Genomic DNA, 15,549 nt, shown 5'->3' on the forward strand with positions numbered 1-15,549 from the left:
AAAACAATTACATACCTGAAAAGCAAACATGATAAAACATAATAAAAATAAAACATTGCAGAATAGAATACAGTAAAAAAGAGCAGAACAATAGAGAGAGAATAGAGAGAGAGAGAACAATAAAACAACAACTATTTTTGTTTTTTTTATTTGTTTTTTTTTTACACTTTTATTTGTAACTGTAATGGTTCGGTTCCAGGTTCGGGTCTCTCAAAATGCGATGGCATCTTGGGAGACCCTGTGAAAGTGTGCCTAGTCTGTGCAGTGCTGTACCCTATGCTAAAACTCAAAAAATGCCTCTCATGCAGCCGGCTTACTGCATTTGGATTGGGAAGGTGAGATGGAGCACCGTCTGGAAAGAGAAGGGCTTTGACGATCTCTTCCTGGAATTTAAGGAAGGATCCAGTCCGTCCTGAAGCTCTGCATAGCAATAAGCGTTCAGCAAAGCCAATTGAAATAAGTATACAGACACTTTTTTATACCAGCGTCTGGCCTTATGCAGCGTATACACGAGCGGACTTTTCGACTGGACTGGTCCGACGGTTTATCCGACGGACTTTCCGAACAAACGGACTTGCTTACACATGATCACACCAAAGTCCGACGAATTCGTATGTGATGACGTACGACCGGACTAAAATGAGGAAGTTGATAGCCAGTAACCAATAGCTGCCCTAGAGTCGGTTTTCGTCCATCGGACTAGCATACAGACGAGTGGACTTTTCGATAGGAACTGGGTCCGGCGGAGTTCCAACGTAAAGATTTGAAACATTTTACAAATCTAAAGTCCGTCAGATTTTCAACCGAAAAGGTCCGATGAAACCCACACATGGTCAAATTGTCCGCCGGACTTGGTCCGTCGGATCAGTCCAGTCGAAAAGTACGCTCGTGTGTATGCAGCATTACGGGCAACTAGGTACAGCGCCAACAACTGATCGTTAAGGTCCATCCCTCCCATATTTTGGTTATATTCGTGGACACAGAAGGGTTTCTCCACAACATCAGTCGCCGTAGTAATTTGGACCGTCGTGTCTGCATGAAGGGAGGTAAGAATGAAAACAAAGTACGCTCGTGTGTATGCAGCATTACGGGCAACTAGGTACGGCGCCAACAACTGGTCATTAAGGTCCATCCCTCCCATATTTTGGTTATATTCGTGGACACAGAAGGGTTTCTCCACAACATCAGTCGCCGTAGTAATTTGGACCGTCGTGTCTGCATGAAGGGAGGTAAGAATGAAAACATTCTTTTTATCCCTCCACTTCATAGCGAGCAAGTTATTACACTTCAAGCAGGCTCTCTCCCCCAGCCTAAGACGGGAATCTACAAGCTGCTGGAGAAAGCCACGGCATTAGATCGCACTGTGCCACATGCTCCAATCTGATGATCAAACAAGTGACTAAAAAGTGGCACGCTCGTGTAATAATTGTCCACGTACAAGTGGTACCCCTTTCCGAATAAGGGTGACACCAAGTCCCACACTATCTTGCCAGTGCTTCCTATGTATTCAGGGCAGTTTGTCGGCTCTACGTGACTATCTCTTCCCTCATAAACCATAAAACTACATGTATAGCATGTGGCCCTATCACAGAGCTTATACATCTTGACCGCGTATCTGGCACGCTTGCTGGGAAGATACTGTTTGAATGACAAGCGGCCAGAAAACTTAATCAGGGACTCATCAATGCAGACAACTTGATGGGGAGTAAACAAGTCTGCAAAACGTTAGTTGAAGTGGTTTACGAGGGGCTGAATTTTGTAGAGCCGATTGTATCCAGGGTCTCCACGAGGATGACAGAGTTCATTGTTGTTGAAGTGCATGAACCGCAACATCTGCTGGTATCGTGGTATCGGACCAATATGACCACAACTCACTCTTTTTGGTTATGCCCATGAGGAGGGATAGGCCCAGAAAGATCTTAAATTCGGAAACCGTAATTGGTTTCCAATCTCTGGCAAGGGAGAACTGGGGATTAGTGGCGATGTATTGACCAGCATACAAATTGCTTTGGTCCACAATAGATCTATAGAGATCTTCGGTGAAAAACAGCGAATAAAAATCAAGTGCCATAAAATCAACTGTTTCCACCTGAATGCCAGGTTGGCCAGTGAATGGGGGAAGTACGGGTGCTGCAGAAGTGGTGGGTTCCCAATTAGGATCGGCGAATGCTGCAGGAAGGACACTATGGGCACGACGGGCCTGTGTTCGTCTTCTTGGTGGCAGCGGGACACTACTTGTGCTTGCCACCTCGCCAGCTTGAACTGCACTTATGGGACTCGCCACGTCACCAAGTGTTACTGCAGTGCTGGATGTACGACCAGGATGTACTAGGCCGCTGGTGCTTGCCAGTTCACCAGAAGGAAAAGCAGCGCTAGTACTTCTTTGCTCCATACGAGAGCCCTGCGGTTCTTGCACCTCAACAGCAGAAGAAGATTGGGGTCTGGTACGCCTGACCTTGGCAGGGACCACAACTCCGTCATCAGAGCTATTTGTCATGGAGCCTCTGCTGTCTACAGGTTCGTATTCTGAGCCTGAATCTGACAGATTAATGACTTCCTCTTCACTATCTGTCATGCTCAGAAACGTGTAGGCCTCTTCACTAGTGTACCTTCGATTTGTCATTTTGGGCTCTAAATTTAGTGGTACATTAGTGAGACTCACAGGTAAAAAACCTCCTGACTGTCAGCGACTGTATCAAGAAACTGTTAGCGATCGCAGGGATCAGGCCTGACTCTGCGAACGCTGCAGTTATGTGTTTAGTGTTTTGTAAGTGACAGTGATACATCGATACTGCACTTGGGTGGGTTGGGCGGAGGGGCAAAACGCATGTGCTAGCAGGTATCTGGGCTGATCCCGCTAACACTGAGTTTTTGGGAACCCTAAACTGCTGAGGACGCTAGTATAGATCTGATCAGATCAGATATTGATCCGTTCAGATACTATACCACTAAGGGAGGTGTATGCTGCGTGCGTGAAAAAACACAGTACACAGGTTTTTAAAGTAATTTATTAGGCAGCTCAGGGGTCTTCTTCTGACTTCGGGGGGTCTTCTTCCGACTTCGAGGGTCTCTCCGGCGTCCTCTCCCGGTGTCCTGATCTTCTGCCGGATCCTCCACTATCTTCTGCCGCTCTTTTGCACCGGGAGAGGATGCCGGAGAGACCCCCAAAGTCGGAAGAAGACCCCCGGAGTCAGAAGAAGACCCTGGAGCTGCCTAATAAATTACTTTAAAAACCTGTGTACTGTGTTTTTTCATTGACACTTTTTTCCCTAGGTGAATGGGTAGGGGTACAATGTACCCCATACTCATTCATAAAGGGTGAGGGGCCGGGATCTGGGGACCCCCTTATTAAAGGGGGCTCCCGGATTCCGATAAGCCCCCCCGCCCGCAGACCCCAACAACCAATGGCCAGGGTTGTCGGGAAGAGGCCCTTGTCCTCATCAACATGGGGACAAGGTGGTTTAGGGTGGGGGGGCCCGCAGGGCGCCACCCCTGCCCTAAAGCACCCCCCCATGTTGAGGGCATGCGGCCTGGTACGGTTCAGGGGGGGCGCTCGCTCATCCCCACCCCCATTCCTGACCGGCCGAGCTGTGTGCTCGGATAAGGGTCTGGTATGGATTTGGGGGGACCCCCACGCAGTTTTTTCAGCGTAGGGGGTTCCCCTTCAGGTCCAGACCCAAGGGCCTGGTATGCTCTTGGAGGGGGAACCCATGCCGGTTTTATATTTAAAATTTGGCACGGAGTTCCGTCTCAAGATCATCTGAGCACAAGTCGCATGCCGAAGTCGGATCATGCAAGACGACGATCCAACTTTGATCCGACTTCAATGATAGTCAATTTGCTGAAGTAGGATCAAAGTCGGACCAAAGTAGTACACAGAGCATTTCTAAAGTCGGAACGACGTGTGTCGGACCAGTTAAGACGGCTCCCATAGGAAAACATTGAATTTCACAAGCCATGCGACATGAGCTCCCAATGTCGGAGCATTTGTCGGACCAGTGTGAACCCAGCCTTATGGTCACAGGACTGACGAGCAGAATCAACAACAGCTGGGTAACTGTGGAGAGAGATTGGAGCTGGCAATTAGCCGACAGCTGAGCGTCCAGCTCAGAGAAGGAAGGGCTGAGCCCAGCTCTGACAGTTACAAATGTCAGGCACAGGATGTATGTAGAAGCTGTGAAAAGGCATTTTTCCCAGAGAACTCTGGAAGTGATGTATAGGTGCTAAATGACCATCAATGTAAATAACCAACAAATTGATCAGGACTTCTCATTCAAGGTGCCTCCCCCTGTAGAAAGTATAAAATGTACTGAGGCCCCCAGCCTCTTTAGAACAATTATATTGAATGTATACCATGTACAAATTTGTTCTCCATGCTTGTGGTTAGCTACATGCTTGAATATTAAGTACATCTTTTTGAATGTGGTTCAGCAGCCAACATGTTATTGGTAAACCCCTAAGATCTAGGATTTCCCTATCAGCGTCAAGCCGGGCAGTGGGCAAAGTCACATCAGGTTGGGCGATAAGTATGTCAAGCTGGGTAGCAGGCAAAGGAACCTCAAGCTGAGTAGCAGGCACATCGAGCTGGGCGGCAGACACATGGAACTGGGCAAAAGGCACAATGAACTGGGCAACAGGCAAAACAAACTGGGCAACAGGCATGGGCACATCAAGCTGGGCAGCCGGCAAATCCAGCGGGGCAGTCGGCACAGGCACATGAAGCGGGGTAGCAGGCACATCGAGCTGGGCAACAGGTACGGGCACATCAAGCTGGACAGCAGGCACAGGTACATCAGGCTGGGCAGCAGGCATGGGCAAATCAAGCTGGGCAGCAGGCACATCAAGCTGGGCAGCAGGCACGGGCACATCAAGCTGGGTAGCAGGCACTTCAAGCTGGGCAGCAAACATAGGCACTTTAAGCTGGGCAGCAGGCACAGGCACATCAGATGGGGCAGCAGGCACAGGCACATCGAGTGGGACAGCAGGCACAGGCACATCGAGTGCGACAGCAGGCACAGGCACATCAAGCTGGGCAGCAGGTATGGGCACATCAAGCTGGGCAGCAGGCACCGGTACACCAGGCTGTGCAACAGGCACGGGCACATCAAGCTGGGCAGCAGGCACTTCAAGCTGGGCAGCAGGCATGGGTACTTCAAGCTGGGCAGCAGGCACGGGAACTTCAAGCTGGGCAACAGGCATGGGCACTTCAAGCTGGGCAATAGGCATGGGCACGTCAAGCTAGAAGCAGGCACATCAAGCAGGGCAGCAGGCACATCAAGCGGGGCTGCAGGCACAGGCACATCAAGTGGGGCAGCAGGCACGGGCACATCAAGCTGGCCAGCAGGCACGGGCACTTCAAGCTGGGCAGCAGGCACGGGCACTTCAAGCTGGGCAGCAGGCACGGGCACTTCATGCTGGGCAGCAGACAGTGGCACATCAGGCTGAGCAGCAGACAGTGGCACATCAGGCTGGGCAGCTGAGGCTCATCAGGCTGGACAGCAGACAGAGGCTCATCAGACTGGGCAGCAGACAGGAACACATCAGGCTGGGTAGCAGACAGGAACACATCAGGCTGGGCAGCAGGCTCCGCAGGCCGGGAAATGGGCAATGCACCCTCAGACCGGGAAATGGGCATCGCAACCTCAGACCGGGAAACAGACACCAGGACTTCAGGCTGGAACGCTGGCTCTGGTTCTTCGGGCTGGAATGCTGGCTCTGGCTCTTCAGACTAAAACGCTGGCTCTGGCTCTTCAGACTGGAACGCTGGCTCTGGCTCTTCAGACTGGAATGCTGGCTCTGGCTCTTCAGGCTGGAACACTGGCTCTGGCTCTTCAGGCTTAAACGCAAGAGCAGACTTGGAGACCATTCCAACAGAGCATCCACTGGGTTACTGGGTCTTGAGGATGGACCACTGGCCAGAACTTGCTCAATATACAATTGATTTACTGGCCGGACCTGCATCCAGCGTGCTTTCTGAATGCACATTCAGTGCTGCTGGAGGGTTTGTAACGGATCAAAGAATGCGCCTGTACACAGACTCCGTTGATAGGCTCACATTCATAAAAATTACACAGTCTTGGATCAGCAGCTATCAAGCACCTGATGCTGATATAACTGATTGAATTTGCTATGGATGTGGGATCCCTTGAAGACTGCCTATGCTGACTATCCTATTCCTCCTCAATCTTGATGATGCTAGCTTCCAACAATATTTTAGGTTAAGGGCACCACCACTACCCAAGGCCCAATTTTTCTGCCGCTGTTTAACAGGGGCATGTAATTACAATTTTTGATCTAATATTTCAACGCAGGGCCCGTTCCTGCACCCAATAAGAGTATCTGTGAGGGTTTCATCCCTAATTGCCAATAGTAGGATACTATGTTGCCCTTTTTTATGTGGGCAGAGATGTTCCCAGGGGTACCAGCTTGACTATTTAACTTTTTAGAAAGCTGGATGACTGTATGGTATTGTCCACTGACAGGAGACGGTGGGTGTTGAAGTCCATTCGCCCATGGAGCTCTCTGTTTTACACTGTTTTTTTTTTTTTTCAAATCATTTTGCACATTTTATCTATACTAGGGTTGCACTGATACCACCTTTTTTAGGACCGAGTACCGATACTTTTTTTCAAGTCATTGCCGATACCCATTACCGATACTTTTTTAATGTCATGTGAAAGTTTCAGTAAAAATTTTTTGTAAATAAGTAAATTTTTCTCCATCACTGATGTGCGCTGATGAGGCTGCACTAATGGGGTGGGACTAATATACAGCACTGATAGGATTAGGTGGCACTGATAGGCACTGATGAGGCAGCACTGAAGGGCACTGATGGCGTGGCACAGATGAGGAGGCACTATTATAAAGCACTGATGGGCACTGAACTGATAAGTGGCACTAATATGCAGCACAGATGAGCACTGATAGGTGGCACCGAACTGATGGGCAGCACAGCACTGATGGGCAGGCACTGAAAGGCAGCACTGATTGACAATTGGCTGGCATAATGGAGACAACTAATATTTAAAGGATTCAATTCTGCTAGCAAGACAAATGCCCGTTCGACCCATCACATTCGGTAACGGAAGTGATGTTCCGTCAGAACACTGCAACGCCCATCTTAGTACACCCTGCACTGGGCCATAGTAAGCCTGCAGTCAGAAAGTAGCAGTGGACATCTTGTTATACCCAGCCCATACAGTTAGTGAACTGTATGGGCTGGATGTAACACGATGTCCACTGCCACCTTCTGACTACAGCGGTCGAGTGCAGGATTTACCAAGATGGGCGTTGCGGTGTTCTGACGGAACGTCCCTTGCATTACTGAATGTGACAGGTCACCAATTCTGACAGAACACTGGGCATTGGGAACATAGCTGCTGCATCCTGCACCCCTGCCCTGGCCAGCTTACTGCTGCCAGCATGTTGTTGACGCCCTCTCCACCCACTGACTTCCAGGAGCGATGGCTCTTCTTTCCCAGGTATCTGATTAAGCATTGGAGCGTTTGCACGAGTACAAGTACTTGTGCAAATGCTCGGTATTGGCATCAATACCGATACTAATATCGGTATAGGTACAACCCTAATCTATACCCATAACAGGTAGTATTATACAATAAATGGATTATCTATGTATACATTGTACAACTGTTAAATTGTATTTAAAACACGTTGATGTTATTTCCATGCTTTCAGACATTTAGAAAGCTTTGTTCTTCCTGAAGAAACGCATTGAATAAATGGTCAAGATGATATACTGTTAATCGTCTACTGTGGAGTCATATCACTATATAACATTCTAACTGGAGTTTATAACTTGTGAGGACGATGTCCATGTCAAATGTGCAATTTATTCTTTCTGTGGGATTTTTAATATGTTTTTGCATGTTGTAATAATAAAAAGATTTTTATTTTATCTATGGTGTGGTACCAGTAAAGTCCTACTTGGCATTGTTCTTCTCAGCGTTTTATTTTTTCTATATGCTAATGTAAAGGATGTGGTACCAATAAATCCATGAAGCAAAGGAGGGGGGCCCATATAGTCCTCCCCCCAACATTAATTATTTACATAGTAAGTTAATCAAATCCTGTCTAAAATTGGCCCTAGTATGGTGGGCCCCGCTGTTAAACGAATGGGGCTTGGTACAGGAGGGCCAGTTCTACTGCCTTATCAGCAATTGTGGATGTACCACAGGTCCCAGCCAGGAACATCTGCTTGTTGGTGGGATCTCAGGTGTATGTGTCCCTTAGCAAAACATGACCTCCTGGATGTGGACTTTCCAGGCGGTAGTTGGGGGGGTCTAGGCAAGAAAACCAGAAGATCTGTCCCGCAGCTCTAAAAAGGTAACAAATATTTTTAAAAAGGGGAACATTTTTCAGTTATGTAAGGGGGAGGAACCAGGATAAATAAGTTGGGGGCTCAGATAGTTTAGGTTAGGATTTGCACTTTTAGAGGGACATTGATGCACAGTGCGGATTTACATGCATTTTTAGATGTAGGAAACAAAACATTTTTTTTTCAAATATTTTATTGTATCTCTCAGAGTTTTTATTACAGTGAAGAAGATATAACTGTCACGGGGACCCTAGTTCCCCTCATTGCCCTACTGTTCCCCAGCCCTACAAGTGTTTGCGCCAAGTGTCACTGTGATGGGAGTCACTTTGGGTGTGGTTGTATTCCATTGTTCTGTTGTGTCTGTCAGCCTTGGGAGAAAAGTATATTATGGGCTGTATGTCTAGGTGGAAGGGGGGTGGGGGGTTTCCTCCAGCAGCCCCTCCCTGCTGGAAAGACTGTTTACTGATGGGTAGTTTGAATACACCTGACCTGTGTGTCTATTGTTGTTATTGGACAGTTAACCCCGCCTTGAATCCAAGGGAGGTGGGGGTGTTTCGCTGAGTTGTATATTTGTTGTTACTCATGTTTTAATAAGGGGTCTGATGTTTTTACCCTACACTGAGTTACAGCCAGTGACTGGGTGGGCTAAAGGGTCTTGGATCGTGTGGTACCGGACAGAGGAAGCATTTACGGCGGACCTAGACCTGTTGAGGACGGAAGTCTGTTACAATAACATTGGACAGGATTTTACAAATACACAGTGGAACCTTGGTTTACGAGTAACGCGGTTAACAAGCGTTTTGAAAGACGAGCAACTTTTTTTTTTTTTTTTTTTTAAATCCTGACTAGGTTTGCGAGTGTTGTCTTGCAAAACGAGCAGGATTCAAGCCAATGGGGTGTGTAGTACCGCATTTGGCCAGAGGAGCGAGGGCACCGCTGATACTCGGAACGGTTCGGAGCCGTTCGGAAATACTCCGTTCGAGGGTTTCCGAGTTCAGCCGAGCTATCCCCGAGGCTCTCCGGCGCTCCCCCTACCTCTGGCCACATGCGGTATTGCATGCAATAAAGTCAATGCGGAACAAATTATCTTCGTTACCATTGACTTCTATGGGGGAACTCGCTTTGATATGCGAGTGCTTTGCATTACAAGCATTCTCCTGGAATGGAGTATGCTCGTAATCCAAAGTTCCACTGTAAGCACAATTTAGACATGTGAAATTCGCTTCGTTATGAATTAGTTTAACAAATTTCGACAAATTCGTTATTTCGGAAAACCGAAAACCCGTTTACTAATATTTGGAAAAATTTGATAAATTTGTAGACTTAAAAATTAGTAAATTTGAAAATTCGAGAAGTTCATAAATTCGAAAATTAGGAAAAATAAAATGAGAAAATCTTGATAATCAAAAATTTATAAATTCGGAAGATTGGAAATTCAAAAATCTGGAAATAAGAATGAAAATTCAAAAGAACAAAAATCCAAAAACCCAAAAATTCAAAAATCTGAAATAACTAAATAATAATAATTTAATTAAATTATAGGTATTGATAATTTCCTTTCAAATGTGGCTGTTAGTGAACGTAACAAATACAAATGACCAAAATAACGAATGCCGTATCTAAACAAATGGAACGTAACAAATTATTAATAAATAATTTTAAAAATGTATTATTATTAACTTGTTCCGTTCCATTTGTTTAGATGCGGCATTTCGTTATTTTCGGATAATTCGTAACTTCGGATAAATTCGTATTCGATACGTTCACTAACAGCCAAATTTGAAAGGAAATTCCAATACCTATAATTTAATAGTTATTAATAGTTAGCTATTTAGAATTTTTTCTTATTTTCGGATTTTCAAATTTACGAATTTTGATCATAACAAATGATCCAAAAAAGGGGGAAAAAAAAAAAACAAAAAAAAACAAACACAAACAAAACACATTTTTCGGCAGTGCACATGTCTAGCACATTTATCAATGTAGTGTTCAGGTTTAAAGTCAGGAGACCTCAGTACACAAAATTGTTGTACGTTGTCAGCTAAGCGCATTTCTGGCAGATCAGATTTTTAGCTATTTTCAGGACCTTTGAAGCGGTATTAAACCAAAAGCAAACATTGCAGCTTACTAATTCCTAGACATGATGGCTGCATTTGTTTTCTTTTTTAGGCTCTTTCCTTTATTTTCATCTGGTGATCTGGCCAGTAAGTCACTTGTTTTTCAGCAGAACAAGTTGTTCTGCAGATGTATAGGTTTGAGTATTGAGACAAACCATTTACCACCGACAGGGGTGTTTATGATGATCAGCTTTTATTTAGTCATGTAAAACCTTTATCCCGAAAGAAAAAAAAAATGTTGCAACTGTTTGTGTAACTGCAGTGTGAGTTGGAGTTTGACTGCATTTTGTTATAAAACAAAAGAAATAGGTCGCAGGGATTTTAAAGGCACAAATATATACATTTACAAAAATTGCTTCATTAAACATGTAAAAGACTAAAATGCTTCATTTTCTTAGTGTAGCTAAATCTGCTAGTAAATCTAACACTTCTCTTCCCCCATATTGAAAATTCTGCTGTCTGCTGTGCCTCCTGTTCTCATTCATCCAGAGTTGTGTCTCACTAATTGAGGTGCGTTAGTGTTCAGATCACCAGGTGCACCCAAAAAAGGGAACGACTAATGCAGCTACCACAGCTAATTGGTTTTGGGTTTAATATAATTTTAAACCCTTTTTGCAGGCTCCTGCTGGCCCTTTAAGGTGCTGCAACAGTCACATGATCATAAGCCCCACCCACCTGCTCCCACTCATTAACAGTGAGGGAGAGCTGTTGGTGACAGCTCGGTCACTGCAGAGAACACTGGAGCCGACTGACATTTGTACAATAAGCGTTAGGACTAGGGATGAACTTCATGTTCGACTCGAACATCCTGTGTTCAGTCGTTCGCCGAATTACAAACGATATGGGCCGTTCGCGCCAAATTTGAGCGGCGTGTCACAGCCCATAATTCACTGCGGCATTGCTGGCTGATGATTGGCCAAGCATGCACTATGAACCGCATGCTTGGCCAATCACAGCGCCATGTGTACAGAGAGCCGTAATTGGCCAAAGCCAGGGAGGCTTTGGCCAATTATGGCTCAGGGGGTTTAGTACACGCCCCACACTATATAAGGCCGCCTGCATGTCGGCCCTGTGTAGTGTGTTGCGGTTTAGAGAGAGACAGGGTCATTTGATTTAAGTTAGAGTAGGCAGGTCAAGTCAGTTAGCTGAACTTACAGTGTATTGTGTACATATATGCATCCCAGGTCGTGTGTGTGTGTGTATGTATATACACACACACTGTACTCAGTTTAGCTAGATCAGTTCCTGTTATTCTCTTCCTAATATACTGACAGGCAGGCGTTTCTACAGTATTTCTAGTTAGTGTACCCTGCACAGTTGCGCCTACAGTATAGCTACCTGAAGCCAGGTGCTTGTGTGCTTCTTCTGATCCTATTAATAGCACAGGCAGGCTCTTGAAGTATTTCCAGTTAGTGTACTGTGTACCCTGCACAGTTGTACCTACAGTATAGCTACCTGAAGACAAGTGCAGATGTTCTCATACTAATAATACTACAGGCAGGCAGTTGATTCTGCTAGCTGCAGTATAATTGGTATATATACACACATCCCAATTTTGTGCAGCTACATCTCACTGTAGGCCAATAGTATGTCTGGAAGGCCAACAAGGAGAGACAGTCACAAGCCAATAAAAGAGGGCAAGCACGCTCTGTGTCTAGAGACAACAGTGCTGGCTGTGGACACGGTGCATCATCAGCACGTGGCCGTGGGACACGCTTGGCATTTTTTTCGGCAGCTGGCCATGTTGAGCTGCAACATGCGCAAGACTTGGTCGAGTGGATGACCAAGCCATCCTCATCCTCTCTCACCCAGGCTCAGGGAACTTTGTCTGGCAAAGCAGCTGCCAATGGGGCCTCTTCCCTCGGCTCAATGGCATCAGTCTCTCCTTCCCTAGCCCCACAATGTCCTCCTGAGGAGTCCTCCTAACTGTTTGACCACAGTGTTAGGTACATGCTCCAGGATGCCCAGCGTTTTGAAGGCTCTGATGATGGTACTCAGCTAGAGGAAGGCAGTAACATGAGCCCAGACAGAGAGGGTGCCCAAGAAGAACAGCAATCTGGCAGTCATGTTCCCCCTGCTGCAGCATACTGCCAGGTTTGCTCCAGTGATGAGGAGGGAGGTGATGATGAGGTCACTCCATGTGGTGCCTGATAGGAGAGAGGAGGAGGCACATCACCAAAGAGGCAGGATGCCCTCCAGGGGCCAGCTTAAGGGTAGCACACTGACTGCATCACACCACAGAGCTCCGCATGTGCAGGGCGCTGCGGTCTCTGCACGTTATTCCAAAAGTTCTTTGGTGTGGGCCTTTTTTGAGATGAGTGCATCAGATCCCACCACTGCTATTTGCAACATATGTCTCAAGTGTATCTCGCGTGGCCAAAACATCTCCCGCTCGGGCACCACATGCTTGACCAAACATATGTTGACCTGCGTACCTAAAAGACCCACACCAAAGAGGACCTCTCCTTGCTCCTCATCAGCTGGGATCTCCAACCACACTATACCTTCAGTCCTCTGAGACCTGCACTGAGAGGAATGAAGGTGTAGAATTAGGTGTGTCACAGCCAAGTACTTGTGTGCAATCTGCCATCAGTACACCAATGTCAGATTGTAGCAGGCAGAATTTCCTTTCCCCAGCTGCTGCACCATAGAAAGAAGTTCGCTCCCAGCCATCCACATGCCCAGCGGTTGAATGCTAGCTTGGCAAAATTGCGAGCACTTCAACTGCTGCCTTTTAGACTGCCCCCTTCCGTGAGTTTGTGGAATGTGCAGTTCCTCCGCGGCAGGTTCCCAAACGCAACTTTTTCTCACGGAAGGCGATTCCGGCTCTCTACCGGCATGTGGAAGGCAATGTCTTGGCCTCGCTGGACAGGGCGGTCAGGTGCATATTACCGCTGACTCATGATCCAGCAGGCATGGACGTTACCTAAGTTTCACGGCACATTGGGTGACCCTGCTGGCAACTGGGACAGATGCAGGACAAGGTGCAGTAATGTTGGAGGTTGTTCCGCCACCAAAATGCTACTACTGGTGATTCTTCCACACCTCTCCTCTTCTTCCACCATGGCCTCTTCCTGTGCTCCGTAGGCGTTCAAGGGTCTACGCAAGTACACAGGCCAAAAGATGCCATGCGGTGCTTGAGCTGGTGTGCTTGGGGGGACAGGAGCCACACTGAGGCAGAGATTCTGTCAGCTCTGCAGGGGCAGGTTCAGAGGTGGTTGACACCACACCAGCTTAAGCCAGGAATGGTGGTTTGCGACAATGGCACCAACCTCCTCTCTGCCCTCCGACAGGGACAACTGACCCATGTGCCCTGTTTGGCTCACATCCTTAACTTGGTGATGCAGCGGTTCTTGGGCAGGTACCCGGGCTTACAGGATGTCCTGAGGCAGGCCAGGAAAGCCTGTGCGCATTTCCGCCGGTCATATAATGCCAGTGCTTGGCTGACCTCCAAAAGGAATTTAACCTGCCCAAGAACCGCCTAATCTGTGACATGCCCACACAGCAGAGAGCCATCAATGAGTACCTGTGCGACTATGGCACCAGGACAGTGTCAGGGGAGCTTGTTTGTTTTTCCCCACGCCAGTGGGCCATGATCAGGGATGCATGCACTGTCCAGTCACTATTTGAGGAGGCCACGAGGATGGTGAGCAGTGACAGTGCATGCATCAGTGATACTGTCCCTTGTCCACCTGTTGGAGCACATGCTGCTTATAATAATGGACAGGGCAGGAAAAGGAGGACTTCCTTAGCTCTCAAGGCCCCCCCTTTACCCAGACAATGTTCCTGCATGCCCACCGATCACACAGGAAGAGAGGAGGAGGATTGTGTCAGCATGGAGGTGGAGCCTGGCAGTCAGCATCAGCAGCCTTTAAGGGATCATTTACAGTCCCAAGAAACCCATGGACTTGTACGTGGCTGGGAGGAGGTGGCTGCAGATCATGTCATACTTAGTGACCCAGAGGACTCCGGACCAAATGCCTCAGCAAACCTATGCTGCATGACCTCCCTGATCCTGCAAAAGGATCCTTGTATTTGTGGTATCAAGAAGAGGGATCGTTACTGGCTGTCAACCCTCCTTGATCCACATTAAAAGGGTAAGGTTGTGGACCTCATCTTGCTGTCGCAGAGGGATCAGTGGATGAAATATTGTCAGGAGGCCTTGCAGAAAGGTCTGTGCAACACGTTCCCAGAGACTGGAAGGTTACAAACTCCTGTTCCTGGACAATGTGTTGCTGAGGCTTCGGTCAGTCAAAGAAGGCACGGTGGAGAAGGTGGCCGTCTGACCGATGCGTTCAGACAATTTTTAGTCTGCAGCCCCAAGGTATGATTGGTTCCAGCAACCATTGCCAGCGTCAGTTTTACATGATGCAGGAATACCTAGGGGCAAGATCTGACTTGGACACCTTTCCCACCGAAAATCCTCTGGGTTACTGGGTCTTGAGGATGGAGCACTGGCCAGAGCTTGCACAGTATGCAAGTGAGCTACTGGCCTGTCCTGCATCCAGCATTTTCAGAATGCACATTCAGTGCTGCTGGAGGCTTTGTAACCAATCACAGGGTGCGTCTGTCCACCAACTCGGTTGATCGACTGACCTTCATAAAAATGAATCAGTCTTGGATCACCACCAGCTACCAGGCACCTGATGCTGATGTAACCAAATAGTTTTTTTTGAAATGTCAGATTCCTTCAAGACTCCCTATGCTGATGCTGAGTGACTATCCTGTTATGCTAAGCAACTATCCTCTGCCTCCTCAATGATCATGCTAATAGCTTGCAAGAATATTTTTGGTTCTGGGCGCCACCACCAGTGGCTAAGGCCCAGTGTTTCTGCCCCTGTGCAACAGGTGCATGTAATTACAATTCTTGATCTAATATTTCACAGCAGGGCCCTTTGAGGGCTTACAGTGTTGTGGCAACACCTAAGGCCCCAATTTCTGCTGAGTATATAGGGCAGGCCCCTACTTTCAAACATCCAACTTACAAACGACTCCTACCTGCAAACAGAAGGACAACAGGAAGTGAGATTAAATCAACCCCTAGGAAGGGAAATTCTCTCCTGTAATAGTTAAATATGGGAAAAACATTTCTCCTTT

The sequence above is a fragment of the Aquarana catesbeiana genome, linkage group LG02, assembly GCF_042186555.1.
Source record: "Aquarana catesbeiana isolate 2022-GZ linkage group LG02, ASM4218655v1, whole genome shotgun sequence".
Taxonomy (NCBI): Eukaryota; Metazoa; Chordata; class Amphibia; order Anura; family Ranidae; genus Aquarana; species Aquarana catesbeiana.